The 16,052-nt window shown below is 39.7% G+C and overlaps 1 long non-coding RNA gene across 1 annotated transcript; it reads right to left on the bottom strand.

Annotated features, from left to right (window-relative positions):
- Positions 1-569: 569 nt before the first annotated feature.
- Positions 570-1,697, bottom strand: LOC113318955. The gene is made up of 2 exons (XR_003344972.1): positions 1,264-1,697; positions 570-1,181 (listed from the first exon to the last, which is right to left on the bottom strand). It is a non-coding gene; the product is annotated as an uncharacterized LOC113318955 (long non-coding RNA).
- Positions 1,698-16,052: the final 14,355 nt, after the last annotated feature.

Raw genomic sequence — 16,052 nt, 5'->3', positions numbered from 1 at the left:
AAAAAAAAACTGAATGGTTGCAAATTATAAACTAAAACTAAAACTATTAAAAAAACGATCAAATTGTGTCTGAAAAAATATCAGGTTCAACTATAGTTAGTGAGAAAATGACAAAAGCAGACATATCTCTGAAAATTATTTATTCTATTTTATTGTTCTTAAAATAAATTAATTTTTCTACTATTAGAGCACATATATATGTAATATTAAATTTACTAATTAGTATTATTATTAAAAGGGATAATTAGGTTTTGGTACTCAGGTTTTGTCCAAGACTATGCTTTGGTCTAACATTTGTCCAACATTAGGACTTGGTACCTGGACCAGACGTTGACCCACGTTAACTAGTTATATGATGACGTGTCAAACTATTTGACTTGGTTTATTTTTTGTGGACCCCTAAAATAATTATGTAATCACTGAACTAACCCTAAAAAAACGGAAGGATGGAAAGGTGGTGGCTGTTTAGTTTTTGGGAGGAGCAAAAGCTCATCTATGTGGAATATTTTCAAACAAGGGCTGTGCAATCCCTTCTGTTGGCTTGTTTTGCTTCTTTTATAACATTCAAATCCCGACAATTTCAAATTGGATAGAGACCCAATAATTTGAATCATATACAAAATCAAAATCACTCAAAACCTATACCATTGATACATTCGATTTACAAGGAGAGACCCTAGAACCAGTAATAAAAGATTCCATTCAAATCCATTCTTCTCTGAAACCTGAAGGTGCAAACATCTCCATCCCATCTCAGCTGTTATACCTTGTAAATCAGGTAATATTATTCTTTCCGTGAACCCCTAAATTACAAGAACAGACAGAGTTACAGGTAAGTTTAGCTCAAAGTCAGTACCACTTGAATGAATTTGAGTTGAAACCAAAACTTTATCCCGATGGAATCATCTCTAAAACCAGTGTTCGATTACTCTGAATCACCTCTTTAATCTCCATCAAATTCCTCATTTAGTTTCTTCATAAAGACACCAGACCCTTCTTCCACTTGAAACCCATGAACAACAACTTAATAAATTCAATCCAATCTTGTACTCTCTTCTCTTGAGTGCAAACAGCTCAAACCCTATAATTTCATAATAATCAAAACATGAAGAATAACTTTTCCAGTGATTCTATCAAGCCCATTAATCAAATAAACTCTATTCTCTGCATCCTGCCACAACCTATCAAATCAATTTTATGAATTTATATACAATTTGGCGACAATGAAAATCAAGAAAATCAAAGGATTGATTGATTACATACCTTCTAGCAATGTAAAGAGTAGCATAGCAGCAACCATTGTAAAAGTAAGAATAGAAATTCTGGATCGGAAATCCAATCCAGATAATAGATTGCCCGATCCCCGACTCTTCATCTTTATTGTTTAATTAATCAGTCAAATCTTCATTTCCCTTCCAAATTGATAATACCAAAATCAAAATCAGGACAAAAAATTCTTTGATTCTTATTATGAAAAATCAGATCTCCAACAACTGATGAAGAGTGATTGAGAGTTGGTGGAGAAATAGAGAAAGAGGGATGTTTTAACCCGATCTATACTTATTCTTCACCATTGGAATAAATATAAGACAAAACATTTGTATTAAGCAGCAAACACAAAACATTGAGTATTAAGCGGCAGACACAGAGAAGGAGAAGAGAAGAAAAGGGGGAAGAACCGAAGAACTGATTTTTTTTTAAGGTTTGTTTAGTGATTACATAGTTATTTAAAGGGTGCACAAAAAATAAACCAAGTCAAATAGTTAAACACATCATCATATAACTAGTCAACGTCTGGTCCAGGTACCAAGCCCTAACGTTGGACAAATGTTAGACCAAAGCCTAGTCTTGGGCAAAACCTGAGTACTAAAGTCCAATTATCCCTTACTAAAAAGTAATATTTTTCTTAACCACTTTTTAAAAATCAATAATTGGTTAATATTTATTGTTGATAAATTAAGTTATGCAACCCGAAAGATCAAAATATCAGGTTGCATAACTGTGAAAAACTTACATCAAAATGTAGTTTGAAAATAAAAAATAATTATCTTCAAAGAATAAAATATAGCGAATAAAAATTGGTGATATATAGATTGAAGGATAATTTTTGTCAGTTATAAAAAAAAGATGGGATAGAATTGGAAAATAAAATATAAAATCAGGGTGAACTATAGCATTTGCTTTTGAAGCTTTTAAAAGCTTCTTCTCCCTCACTTTTAAAATTGATAAATTTTGTAAGTGTTCTGCATAAAAAACACTTTATGAAATATTTACCAAACATTAGGATGAAAAATATTGTTATAAATATGTTTTCAAAGTTCTTTTTTTTTTATAAAGAAAAAAATCTATCCCAAACTTAGTTAGATTGGCTAACAATTATATAAGTGAACCATAGTGACGTTGGCAAGTATTGGTGCCCGCACCGTCTCGCGTATTTCTTGATAAATGGTTTAACGTTATTTTATTCAATGATGATGAATAACAGAGTTTATTGTTAGTACAACGTATTGTTATTAGGTTAAGTACTTCAACGATTTGACTTACTAACTAATCATGGTTTTGTTATTTTTATGTAACGAATAACCTCACATTTGTAAACGTATTGTCGTAGAATGTAATGGCCTGACCCTCTACCGATAATTTTCTCACTTAGCCGCTGCGGTCATCTAACAGCATGGGGTTTTCAATGTTCACCGCTGCGGTCATCCAGCAGCAGCTTCTCAGGAGGTCACCATCTCAGGATTACTCAATACCAAGCATGCTTAACTATAGAGATTTTTCGCCAACTATGAAACCAATTATGCTAAAAAGGTCTCGGTGTTAGGGAAGGACAAAACATTACCTATATTCCATTTGACGAATCCTACCTGCCGAGTCGGAGTACTATAATACCACCAACTTAATTTGGAGCCATCCTCGGCTCCGGAATATGTTCAATCCTAGACTCTGGCATTTTTTCTCACTGATCATGGGACCCTTTCCCGACACAATCCGTCAAGCATACTCTTTCACCCTCGACAGGTAACCCGTGGTCGACTCTAATACCATTTGTAAGGACCTGATCTTCCTTCAATACTGTCCTCACTTAGTCACTGCGGTTGTCCAACAGTGTGGGATTCTAACTGGCAATGATGCGGTCATTAATTAACAGTTTTCTGGGAGATAGCCCATCCATATATTACTCTCTCTCGAGAACGCATAAATACAATGCTTTTTACCAACTCTGGATCCAACTATGTTGAAAAGGCCACAATGTTACGCAAGGACAAGTCATTACTGAATTGAATTATGTACATAATATATTTTGGAATTTTGAAAAACTAGAACTGTATCGTATGTGAGTAAATGGTTGCCATCGTAAATGACTTAACATTTTAAAATACAATAGCTTAAGTTAATGAATTAGTTTTTCATTATGTCATTGAAATAGTAAGAACATACAATACGATATGTATTGTTGAGTCAATTCAGCTTTACTCTTTTTAGACTATTCTTAAAGGGGGGAAAAAGAAATAAGGATTCGAACACTGTTAATATCTACACAATTATTCTTGAGACGAATGAGTTCATGTGTTGTAATTTTGTTACAACTTACATAGTTTAATTTTTTGGTTCCACTCGGTTGTTGGAGTATGTGGCGCGATAAACCACATTGTATATCTAGGGATAGTTCCTCATGGAATAAAGAGGAATACATGTGGAGGTTAATAAGCTTGGGCATCTCCTTACGTAGCACCGAGGCCTTTTAGATTAAAACCGCACACTTCTTATCCCAAGGTGGTCAAGTAGGGAAAGCATCGGTGCTATGTGGTCGGGCCCATAGTAGGTTCCTATGGTCCATGAAGATCCTACCATCGTTCACTGAAATAAGGAAGATGCAGAAAGGTAATAACATTTCAAAGGATCGATAAGATATCTTTGTAAACTAAAAAACATATCAGATAATATTTTATTTTATTTTATTTTGGTTGGGGGGTGGGTGGGGAGGGGGGGGGTGCGGTCGAAATATGTAAAAATTAATTCCGATATTATTTCATGGCTGACTTGAGGATATAACTCGAGAAAGGAGAAGGATAGTATGGGAGAACGTCAAGGCGGAAAATGCTAGAAAGGATTTATAGAGTGAAAATAAATATATCTATCGGGTTTTCCTTTATATTTGTAATGATAAGAAGGGTAAACTTGATATTGATGAATATTATGTGCCGTAAAATGCATAACTAAATAAAAATTATGCCCGTGTCGTTGCGGCACGGGTTAATCCCTAGTAAAACAACATAAGTTGTATCCTATTCAATCAAGTTGTGCTCCCCCTTATCTCCTAAGGCCCTTCAAAGTTTCTGCAATGGCGAGGATATTTGCTTCTTTGGATTCAAGACAAGGTACGGAAATGCTCCACCAGTATTGGGTTCTTTTAACTACTCCATTAGATGTCTGTGTTTGCTAGAGAAATATTATCGCAAAATTTACAGGTAATTTGGCTACGAGCTTTATGCTTTTCAGTCTGTTTATCGAATTCTTTTTCATGTGTTTGTTTCTTCAATTGTCGATTTCTTAAATGTTCACTGTAGTCACCAGCTAATTATTACCAATAATTAAAAGAACTAGATGTGCCCCCATACGCTGCACGGCCTCAGATTAGTTGTCTTAAAAAACTTGTAAAACAACAGTAGTAAGCAAAGTTGAACAATCAAAAATAAATTAAACACCAGATTATATGAGATTCTCACAGGCTATTAAATAAATTACAACACATTAGTACAGTTGGCATAGTTATGGGTTCGGCTGTGTTTATATGCCATCGCCAATGAGCCAATCTCCACAACTTTTATGCCTCTATTCTGATGTATTAGCTCATTTTTTATTTTTTATTCTCTTGTAACTCTTAATACTACCTGACTTGTGCGGAAATGCAGATTCTCCCACTTGAAAGAAGACCGAAAGGGATAGACACATACAAACAGATAAAACGACATATTTAAAAAGTGAATGTGCATATACGTAATGACAATTACGTATACGTAATGGCATACACTTGTAATATCATAATGACAATTTAACATTTACAGCAGGGTTCAGTATCCGTTTGCTGGGGAGATTTCTTCACAGAATCCTCGACAACTATCCATGAGTGAACTAAAGAAGTGCCCTACATGTAAAGACCTTAATTACCACATTTACTATCGATGAGCTTCACTTGTAATTGATATATATATTCATCTATATTCCTCAGTCATATTCTATATTCCTCATATATTTTCCTCAATTAGCACAACACAACTTATAACAACAATCATTGCTCTTGAACCAAATCAGTACTTGTCAGCTTCCATTGTCGCAACCAATAACATATCAACCCCTTTTTCCTATTACTATTTGTTCTCAATTAGCTCCAAGAAACTTTCAAGGGTACTTGTCAACTCCCATTCCCACAACCATTAGTACAAATTGATACTTTCGAAGGTACCTGCAAAATTAACAAATAACAAAAATGGATCATGTTATTACAACTCCATAAATCAATATCAATCTGTATTAATCTCTGTAACAAACAAAGCAAGACAGTTAGAATAACGAAAATAAAACAAAAGAGACTTGTTTAAATTAAATAAATTTGTAATTGAAGGGAGTCAGAGAAGAAGAAAACCCTACAAAAACCCAAGATCACTGTTAAATTAGTAAACAAAAAATCAGCATGATATATCTTCTTCTCGTTAATAAAAGAGAAATAGAAAATTGTATGAAAACCCAACTAGAAAATCGAATGATTTTTATACCTTTTATCGCTGATAAAAAAAGGAGAAGAAAACCCTAACAATACCTTGATCGATAGATGTTTGTACACCATAGGTTGAGAAAGCAAAAGTGTTAGGCTTCGTTGATTTAGAGAAAAAAGAATAATTAAAACACAAAATAAGCATTTAACTATTGTCCGTTCATATTATTGTTATTACTGTGAAACTCTTGTTAGTTCATACTTGTCTTGAACTGATAAACCCTAATTTATAAAGACAAAAGGAGCGAACCCTAATATTTGAAGAGCATCCGAATAAGAAAAGACTCGGAAAAAACTAAGAGAAGCATAAATACCAAAAATTAGTGGTAGGAAAAATTAGAGGGGGTGTTACCGGATGAATTATTGGTGGTGTGAATAAATATGATGATCTTATTGGCTGAAATATACTCCGGTAAGGTCAGAAACTCTCAGAAGAGAGCTTTGTTCAGCTTTTAACCACGCGAGAGGAAAAATCATCTGAAATCATATTATTAATAAGAAGTCAAGGGTAAACGCATCCATAGTCCATACTATACCACTATAGTCATCATCACTATCAGATAAATAAATCTTGCCTTAAGAATGCACGTACACCTAGCCTAGATAAAGTCAGTTAGTTAGGAGTGCATTAATTTGGTTGGTGGCTAAACACTAAAGGAGATAAAAGTTTTTCAACAGGCCTAGATAGACTTATGAAAAGTTTAACGTCGCTAGATGGCTGCTTACTATGTTATGCTAGCGTTTTAAGTGTTGACATATATTCAAGCATCAATTTAGTACATGATTGATATTTGCAGTTTGCTGTTCATGGACCTGTGCCACGCCCATGCACATAATTAAGCATCGATTTTACTCTAATAAACTGAGAAATGAGCCTGAAAATCAAGAATTCTAATGTAATGACATTGTAATCCTAAAAACCAACTAACAGAAAGGTTGAGCCCCGGCCGTAGGCCGGAGTAATACCTAGTATATAAATATCTAATTATGTTTAAATCCCATAAAATAGAATAAGTGAACTTATATTTAATATATATTATCTAAAAAGATTATGTTTGTTTTTATCATTTGTTACAATTACAGTAAGTGAACCTATATTTTACCAAACACAATTTGATCATTTTTAGCTTTAAACTATAGTTTATCAAACACTTAACTGCTTTTTTCACACAACACAACACAGCGCAGCAGAAAAGCGCTTTAACAAAAGCCACGGCATTACCAAACTAAGCCTAATACTACTGTAACAGATTATGGATGTGAATACTAATTAATGATTGTCCACGTTAAGGTAACTCATTGGCCCGAAGAGAGGCAGCGGATTGGCCTCAGCGAAATAGATGCGCCCGTGGTATATTCAAACACCCTTAAAAGTTACTTTATCTCATCACGAGGCAGGCCAAGATCAATGGTGGTAGATGAGATAGAGGAACTAGCCTAGGCACGTGGGGGTGTCTGCACGTCAGAGGCGGCTAAGAGGTCGACTCAGTAATAAATGCAATGGTAAAGAAGAATGGTGTATGTTCTTCTCTCACGTGGAGATTGTGACGTGGAACCCTTTGGATGGACGAGGTCAGCGGCCAACGAAGGTACAAGATTGACCAAAAACCATCAGATTTCGATGGTACTACAAACAACAAAGAGGTCCCAGATTGAGGACACGCTATAAATACTCAGCCTCTCCTCCAAAGAAGGAACACACAATCACTAAGAGATAGAACTAAATAGAGCATATACCTGTATTGAATACCTTGAGATTGTGTTCTTGTGCAACTATTTGACTTTACTTCATTCTCCTTCTAGCATTTAAGAGCTTGTAACCATACTCAAACCATAATAACAATCACTACTCATTACCCCGTGAACGTAGGCGAAAGCTGAATCACGTAATCTCGTGTGTTGATTGTTAACTTAGTTTCACTTACTTTATCGTTATTGTGGTTGCTAATAGATCTTCGTCGTCATTGTTAACTGCATTATGAACATACCTTTTATTACTTGCATATCTCCTCTTCTAAGGTATCTTCATTCGGTCATATAAGAAAACTATATTACGTAGACTATCGGGAAAAATAGTAGTCACAGTTTGGCGCTAAAAACAGGCTTAGAAGTTATATTTATTAGATATTTTATTTTTTGTTTTTCACTAAAATCTTCTTTCTAAGATCGGATCTAAGAGTAGGAGAGGTAGATCTCACTTCCTAGTGAGGAGTCATCTTTTTTCTATAAGATTATTGGGGTTTTAACACTCAAGAATCTTGGTTACTCACGGATCTACAAACTAGTCAACAAAGGTTCCTTCTGAGAACTAAAAGTTTATTTCCCAGAAGGTTGATTTTGCATGAGCATCTATCCTTTGGACATGAGCACCTCTATTTACCAGGTTCCTTCTAAGAATTTAAAGGTTATTTTCAAGAAGGTTGATTTTGCATGAGCATCTATCCTTCAGATATGAGCACCTCTATTTACCAGGGTATCTCAGTTGCATTTAAACGTGTTTTGTTCACACTTTTGTTTCAAAACTTGGAATCTTTCAAAAGCGACACTTTCTTCGAGACATCTACGTCCTTCTAGTACTTTTTCGTCTGAGGGTCATTTATGATCTAAGTCCCAACGATTGGACAAATCTATTAAATTTGAACTCAAAAAAATTATGATACCTTCCCCGTGGATAAAGTCACTAGCTTCTTTGTGAGAAGTATATACCACATTCCATATTTTTCTTTTCTGTGTGCAGGAAAATACTTAATAGGAAATGGACAAACCAAGTGACATACCTTCGATCTCAAGGCCTACTATCACACGTGGGAGGTCCCAACCTTGGCACGAACCAACCTAAGGACTGAAGCTTAGGACGTCCAAAGTGAAGTACCACGAAGAGTAGGAGTAACAGCACAAACTGCTCGTGCAGAAGGAATGAGACAAATGTTAGGATCTCAACTACTTTATGGGATGCCTCTACTCTAACCAGCAACCGTTACGCAGCCTCCTGCTGCTAACGAAGGTCGGGTACCACCCATCCCCAACACCATGGGTGGGCTGGGAAACCTAACACCACTGGTGGACCCTGACGCCCCAATCATAGAGGTTGCGATAGAGGATTCCCATGATCCTATCGACACCACACCCCAATGGGGAAGATCCTCAAACAAAGCTCAGTTGGCAGCTCGACTAGCAGCACTGTTGCAACGCAGCAAGGATCAAGACGACGCTATACTAGCCATGGCTCAAAAGAACCAACATTTGAAGAACCAGCTAGAAGAACAAGTCGAAGGGTCCTGCGCTCTACCAGGTGCGAAGGCATGATCAGGAGGCACTTTCAGGTACTAACAGAAGGAACCTTCGTCCCCACATGCAATATTTTGTCAGAGGGGCAAGGCCGGTAGAAAACGACCATACCGAGGTCGACCTCACTTATCGCCCAACATAATCGCATTATACAAACGCGTTGTTAATAGGAGATAGCAAGATCGAAATGGTATTGGGACAAATAGAACAGATGAGAAAAGAAATCCAAAACCTAAAGACAGGCTATGCAGGAACACTCCTAGAGGAAGTACTTTAGGAGGCTAAGACATCCCCGCTAACAACCTACTTGTTAAACGAACCAATCCCCTCCCAAGTGTCCCCTACCTACGTTCCAGAAGTACGATGTTACAACTGATCTGTCGCACACCTAAGGTATTATACCCGTGTCTTAGCTCATTAGGAAAAAGATAAGGTCGTTTTATGCAGGTTCTTCTCAATAAGTCTGAAAGGATCCGCACTATTCTGGTTCGATAACGTACTAGCAAATTCCATAGACTCGTTTGATAAACTTTCAAGTGTATTCTTGGAAACCTACATGTACAACAAGACAACGAAGGAAGGTTTGGACCGCCTATTCGCCTTAGACATCGGGCCAAGGGAAAATTTGCAACAATACACTGAAAGGTGGCAGAGTATATGTCAGGAAATCGGCAAAGTTAACCCCGAGATCAGCGTCAACTGTTACAAGTACGGTTTAGACAGAACAATTGCCATCTTCGTAGAACTCAACAACCGGACTATCGAGTCCGAAGGAGATCTTAGGGTCATTCAAGATCGTTTCATCAGATTAGAGGAGATTCAAAAAGACAATTTTAGGGATCAAATCAAGGGGAACACGTCGGTATAAAGAACAGACTCCCTAGAGCCGGTTCCCGCATCCAACAAACGAAGTGGGGATGAAGCAGGTAGGTCCATATCAAAGGATAAAAGACTAAGGTACGGAGATGAGAAGCTAAAAAAAGACTTCACAGACAAAGTCTTCACCAAACTAAATACAAATCACGCTCGGATCCTGAGAAAAGAAGGCGAAAAACCAGACTTCCGTTATCCAAGTACCAATGAACAACAAGAAAAAACAAAGGAGTCCAAGGACTACTACGAATATCATCAGTACTACAGACACACTACGGATGCAATCATTTAAGGCATACCATCCAAAGGTTGATTGAAAAAGGTCGACTCAGATAATATATACAACTACCAGCCAAAACTTTGGCACCTCCGCGGAAGAAGGTTCAATTACCCAAAGATGGGAAATTCCTGAACATGATCACTTACTCGGACACACCTCCGGCTTCACTACCTGGTGACATCCTTGAGTTAGCATGCAACCTACGGAAAATTGAATCACATGAAGTATTCAAGCTCACAGGATCTTTTACCAATATATGGGAAGACTGGATGGCAACCTGTAGATGGTGGATTTTAGTTCAGGGCTAAAATTATAAAACCGAATTTATATGCTGACATCCTACAGAGGATAAAGCCATTAATAAAGTGATGAATACTTCTTCATTTTCCTAATTCACCTAGAATGGAGCATATGGCAACAATCCCAGTTTTCTGTGAATTTATAGCATTATCAATTAATGCATGGACAACCTTGTACTTCCTGTGTTTTTCCTGCTGAACTCTCATTATTGGTGCGGCATGACGACTGAGTGCTGCTCTTAGCAGAGTAACACGAATCTCCAAGTGTCACTAATGAGGCATGCACGAAATACTCGTACAGGCTACAACTCTAGGTGTGTTATACTAGCCCGGTTGAGCATACATCTCTCGGTGTGTTATACTAGCCCGATCGAGCATCTGGACTGTCCATCTCAGTATCATAAATAATCACGACCACGCAAGTTGGCCGCATGATTTAACCAGCCTAGACGATCCTCAGCAGGAGAAGGCTACCACCTTAATGACCACCAGTAGGCGCGCTTATGCCCTGGTTGGTCGAATACCTACCATGCCTCCCAAACTACCACCGAACACCGGCCTGAAGTTGGACGTGCAGGATGGCATGGAGCGGCTTATAGGAGTCGAACGAACAAAGGCCGCCTACGGCAGTCTCAAATTCATCATGTCCGTCCAACTTCACCGGCATAGTTGGACGGCGTAGATCGTCCCATGGACGGTTGGACAAGCGTAGTCCTACACACCGGCGGGCCCCCTTCATGCCTGCATAATCGATCCTCCCCTGACCTAGCCACATAATACGTACAGTTGCCCGAAGTTCGGCCGGCATGAGGTTCAAAGGGTCGCAGGAAATTCCACTAAAGGTCTTAAATTGATTACGACCATCCAACTTCACCAACATGATTGGATGGCTTAGATCATACCTATAACCACCAGACAGGTATTGGCGTGTTCACCACTGTCCCAATGTGGGTCCCACACGATCGACCTCTCTAGATGAGGAGTGTAGGGTGCAATTTCGGTCGTCCAAACTAGCATGCACGCAACTGGACGGAAACCCTAATTAGGGTTTGCGACATGCATATGTCGCAAATTGATCGCGAGCGTCCGTTTTCGCCAGCTTGGATGAAGGGTCCAGGAATAGACTAAGCAGGTCCGGAGAGTATCAACATGATCGATATGGACCCATTTATCTTCATGTCTGACCGACCAAGACAAACCATGGCTAGGTGTCTCCATTCGTGCGCCCAAACTAGGCATGATCGCGCGGTTTTCTATTGCAAACTGATCTCGACCACTCAACTCTACTGGAAAAATTGAGTGGCTTAGATCGCATATCCATGGGACAGCGAGGTACGGACGTGTACACCGGCATGCCGTCTACACGCATGACCAATCGGTCTTGCCAAAAATGCGTCCCATATTTGGATTCGACCAAGCTAAAGGTTGGTGTTTGAGCACCTCCTAAACCCTAATCCAACGGTGGCAGATGTGGGTCGCAAGTCATCTCGTCCGTCCAACTTCGCCAGCTTGGACGGACATCCTAAGACAGAAGTTAGGAGACCAGTGAGGCATCACCACGATCACCGTCCACCACTCTTCCGCACAGAGTAATCGGCCAAGTCAGGGCTTACCTGTACAGCCTCCAAACGATCACTCGAAGATGGTCGGACGTGATGCTATTTTAAGACGCTTAATCGTGACTTACTCCGTTAAGCCATAAGATAGCGATGCTTCATACGTGCTGAATATATTCGATGCATTAATGCATAGAATACACACGATATTTCATAAATATCGACTTCCTAAATAACTTAGTTATTTAATCTAGCATCACATGCTACCTTTTGTGGGTCCCACGATCCACACACTCGAGACATTAATCATGTCACAAACTGGGGGATACTTACTGGGGTATTGGTCTGGCGGTTTACAGCGTGCAACGCACAACGCGGCATCATAAGAACGTGTCAGGAAGTCATGGACGGTTAGTGATGATGGGAGAAGTGGGCTTTACCTGATCGTGTGACAATTACCACGACTCCACTTCCTCCACTTCCCATGAGAAACGTGGGTTAGGCGCAATGACTTGTATAAATAGGTTCCCCTCCCTATTTCCGAACAGGACAATGAGACAGAAGCCAAGTGTTGACACAATCGTATTCCAACACCAGAACTGATAGATTTCATTCTGCAAGCCAGTTCAACTTTCTGATACAAGTCATACACAACCAACACCTTCACAATCTCAACACCTTCTTCGCTTCCCTCCCTAAGATCAACCCCATCCCCTTCACTTTGTGACCGAAGCAAGTCTGGAACGACCATTTCTTGGTTTAGTCCAGAGTTGTACAGATTGATTTCTCAAATCACAAGCACTCCCGTGCAGTGCATTTGTTTAGGGTTTAGATTCATTTCTCATCCACACACCCAAAATTACCAAAACCGGCAGAAATAGTTTTACCCCATAAACAATTGGCGACCACAGTGGGAAATTAATCTCTCGGTTGCAAAATTGAATTCTCAATATTCATTCCAACCTTCTCGATTTTGGGGATAGATCTTGGTTTCGATTCAATCATTAACCTATTCATTTTTCGGTTTTCATCTCACGATGTATCTTCTCCTGCCAGATTCTTCGGAAACCATAAATGATTCAGATATCATGGGAAGTGTGGCTAGAATGCTGGAGGATGTTCTTGCAAATCAATATGGTATCACTAGAAGGAAGAGCGAAACATTCCGCCTTTTGAACGATATAACAGCCCAATTACAAGAAGAATCGGCAGGCATTTACACAGAGGGTGCAAGAAACGCTGAATCCTTATCTAGAAGTCATGCCTTTACCAGCGGAGATGCAGAGAGAGAGCGTAGCCACAAGGGACTCAGGAGAGACGAGCAACATGGTCCAGATGGAAACGGAGACTCGAGACAACTCCACAGAAGAAAAGACTTATCCGGGATGCCACAACGTTTGCCGGATAAAGAAAAAGAACCTGCAGCTTACGGAGCCTTGAAGGAAGATTTGTACCTCAAGACTCTTGTCGAAGCTCAGAAGACTGCCCAATCCACAACGACCTTTCATCCAAGTGAAGAAATGCTCGAGGAGGGAGAAATCAATCGAGGAACACGTGAGTGCAGAGGATGGGAGCGTTCAACTCATTCACCCAGCAATGATATTATGACGCCTTCCGCATTCCGTCATCCAATCAAGCGAGCCGAGTATATGATGACACACACTGGTTTTCCAACTCCGTCTCCGAAACGTGCCCCACATCAAATCCACAGAGAGACGTCACAACGTCCGCTAACGCAAGAAAGGCTGGACTCAAAGTATCCTCGTTTCCGTTCCCAATGAAAAAGATCTTGGAGATGTTAGAGGCATGGGTGCGAGACTGAGAGGTACAGCTGCCTCCTGTATGGCGTCAACCGACTGATCAAGAAGTGATAGATCCGAGATATTGCCACTATCATCGATTCCTTCATCACCCTACCAGTGAATGCAACGCCTTGAAGCGCATTATTCAGGAGAAGCTTAATTCAGAAGAGTTGCCTTCCTCTCTAGAAATTAATGCGTACGGATTCCTTGAAGAGATTGCTTAGGAAGATTCAGTTTCATGCAAATGAGGTTCCAAAGAGCAAGTAAGTTCTATTAAACGATTCTACAAGAAAGATAGTTTTAGAATTTACCGGGGACTTGGCATCCCACACGTGGAGAAAGAAATTCAATGATCAAATACCATGCTTGTTTCCCTTCATGTTTCCTTTTACATAATATTTGAAATTTCATATGACATATGCAATCATTCATAACCAAGATGCAAATTCCATTTTAGAATAAACTCTTTCAGAAAAATCATTCACAAAACTATCTCAAAAAATAAACCAGTTCAAAATTCAACCACCTATTAGTTCAAAACCTGAAATCAAATTGTGAAAGGAAATCCTCACAATCACTCAAAAAAGCATCTAAAGAAAGAACACAAGTAGGCGGCACGAATCCTTCAAGGAAAGTCCTTCAGCAGCAGGACGTCCTTCTAAGCAAGAGCGGCTTTCATCCTTTGGAGCGCGTCCTGTTTCAGCTTCAACTCCTTAGACAATTTTTCAACCTCTTCTTCCTGGCGAGCAATACAGTACAGAAGGAACTTCGCCTTGCAGTTTCTGAAGCTCCTGGATTTCAGAAAATCCTTTGAAGAACCAAGGAGCGTTGAAATCGTACTGCACAAACACGTCTCGGTGGCACTTCCAGTCTTCAATCACCTCCTCAGAAACACTGCGACCGGTCGTGACTCTCATCCCGTGAATGGAGAATAAAGATTCTTGGACGCGATTGACCAATGCAAGGCGACTTTTGAGCTTCGTAGTGGTAGCAATATGGTCGTGCTTCTTCCATATCACCGTGTATAACTCCTCGAACTGAGCCGGCACACTGAATCCCCCAACCAACACATGACCTGCATGAGGGGTATCAAAGGGAGGATCAAAGATAGCCCTAGGAACAACAGGTTTCCTTGCCAATACTTCATCAGGAACCTTGTCAGCTGCAAGAGGCCTTTCAGAAGAAGTCACCATGACTGCCTTATCAATGGGAACCTGCTCAGGAAGATCTTTAAGGGGAGCCGTCTCCGCATTAGCAGATGTTTCCTCTCCTGCATTTCTCCGGATGTCCACTTCACTCTGAATGCTGATTTCCGCCACGACCTCGTCTACAAGCTCACTAAGGTTACCACTTTGGGAGGCACTCCGTTCAGTCGAGCTTGCAACATCTTTGTCATTATCTTGAAGAGGATCAGTATCACCAGACCTCTCCTTAAAAGCATCGCCAGACTTCTCATGAAGACCAGTATCGCCAGACCTCTCGTTATGACTACGAGCCAGTCTTGCTAAAGCATTTTCTTTCGAGATTACCTGATCGCCAACAAAGGATTACCTTTAGTGAAAGTTTCTCAAGAAGAACGAAACCAAGGGATCAAACAGAAAGAAATTTAAATACCTGCATATTGGAGGAATTGAGGATCACCGAACCACATGCCTGCTTCTTAGACCTCACTCCTGCTTGGGGACTGCAGTCGTCAGCTCTGGTTCGTTTACCTGGGAGTGGTTTCAACCGAAAATGCTCCTTCAAAACGTCAGAAGATGGTTCGCCGCGGGAATCTGTCACAACCTCCTCCGAGAATTTCTGAAAGGTTAACAATTGCTCCCTCCAAAATTCCTTATACCTGCTAGTTACCTTCGTATTTCTTCCGATATGAAGGAAAGGAAGGCTCTGCACTGACGAAAACGTGTCAGCATTAAGAATTTCCGGGAAAAGCTCTTTCAAAGCCTTCAACAGACGAAGAAATGGAACACCCTGGTCAAATCTTATTTGTCGAGCAGCCCTGTCAATATTGTACGGAGTCACAGTAAATTCTTTGTCAAATAAAGACGGGACATATCCCGGAGTGCAGCTTCGCAAGTAAATGAGTTCTCTAAAACTTGCGGTTCCAGCATCAGTACGCAACACGGCATCAGGAACAGTAGAAAAAGTCTTTGGATGAACAATGGAAGGGTGGATCGG

The sequence above is a fragment of the Papaver somniferum genome, chromosome 10 (assembly GCF_003573695.1).
Source record: "Papaver somniferum cultivar HN1 chromosome 10, ASM357369v1, whole genome shotgun sequence".
In the NCBI taxonomy this organism is placed as follows: Eukaryota; Viridiplantae; Streptophyta; class Magnoliopsida; order Ranunculales; family Papaveraceae; genus Papaver; species Papaver somniferum.
Note: the sequence above shows the minus strand (reverse complement) of the source record. Positions and strands in the feature narration are given on the sequence as shown.